Source organism: Tenrec ecaudatus, chromosome 11, assembly GCF_050624435.1.
Source record: "Tenrec ecaudatus isolate mTenEca1 chromosome 11, mTenEca1.hap1, whole genome shotgun sequence".
Lineage (NCBI taxonomy): Eukaryota > Metazoa > Chordata > Mammalia > Afrosoricida > Tenrecidae > Tenrec > Tenrec ecaudatus.
In genome coordinates this window covers 113,188,371-113,189,447 of record NC_134540.1, presented here as the reverse complement: position 1 = coordinate 113,189,447, position 1,077 = coordinate 113,188,371, and the positions used below count along the sequence as shown (strand labels likewise).

The 1,077-nt window shown below is 45.5% G+C and overlaps 1 pseudogene; it reads left to right on the top strand.

Annotated features, from left to right (window-relative positions):
- Positions 1–217: 217 nt before the first annotated feature.
- Positions 218–845, top strand: LOC142460872 (glycine cleavage system H protein, mitochondrial pseudogene; annotated as a pseudogene).
- Positions 846–1,077: the final 232 nt, after the last annotated feature.

Here is a 1,077-nt window from a genome sequence, read left to right as displayed (position 1 = left end):
TCAAGTTGACCAGAGATTATGTAACAACCACAGACCACCCCTTGTCAACTTGGCACCTTTACATAACTCTTTAGCCATACATAATTTGTAAACAAAACAATAATAAAATCATATCTGTGCCTAACAGGATAAAACTAAAATGCATAAAATTCAACATGTGCCAGCCTTATTTAAACAAATTCTATAAGTGAACAAAAACAAAAATATCCTGGCCCTGTCCCGCGCCCCAGGGTCCGAGTCCTGCGCGGCGACAGTCCTCACCCCGCCAGCGAACATGGCGCTGCAAGGGGCGCGGAGTGCGTGGGCTGTGGCCTGCAGCTTGCGTGCACTCTCGGCGGCCCGCGCGCTCTGTCCGTCGCGATGCTGGGGTCCCCGTCGGCCGCCATACAGACGCTGCGCTCGGGCCGGGCTCTGCTCTCGGCGCGCAAGTTCACAGACAAACACGAATGGGTAACGACAGAAAATGGTGTTGGAACAGTGGGGATCAGCAATTTTGCACAGGAAGCGTCGGGAGATGTTGTTTACTGTAGTCTTCCTGAAGTTGGGACAAAGCTGAACAAACAGGATGAGTTTGGTGCTTTGGAAAGTGTGAAAGCTGCTAGTGAACTCTACTCTCCTTTATCAGGAGAAGTCACAGAAATTAATGACGCACTTACAGAGAATCCCGGGCTTGTGAACAAATCCTGTTATGAAGATGGCTGGCTGATCAAGATGACACTGACTAATCCTTCAGAACTTGATGAACTAATGAGTGAAGAGGCCTATGAGAAATACATAAAATCCATCGAGGAGTGAAAATGGGACCCCTGAATAAACTACGATGAAACAAAAAAATAAAACAAAAATATCCTATACCTAACAATTTCAGTTATATGAACACCTACACCATAATCCTCTAGTCCTATAAACATATTCCACCATCTATGAAAGTTTGTAAGCCAGCTACTTCATGCCCTTATCCTCCCCATTTTGTGTATCTAATATCTACACTACCCGATTCTATCAACCCAGTGCTCTCAGGAGAAAAGTATGTTTCTTGATGTGGAGGAGGTTCATTCCAATTTGAACCTTGTGAGT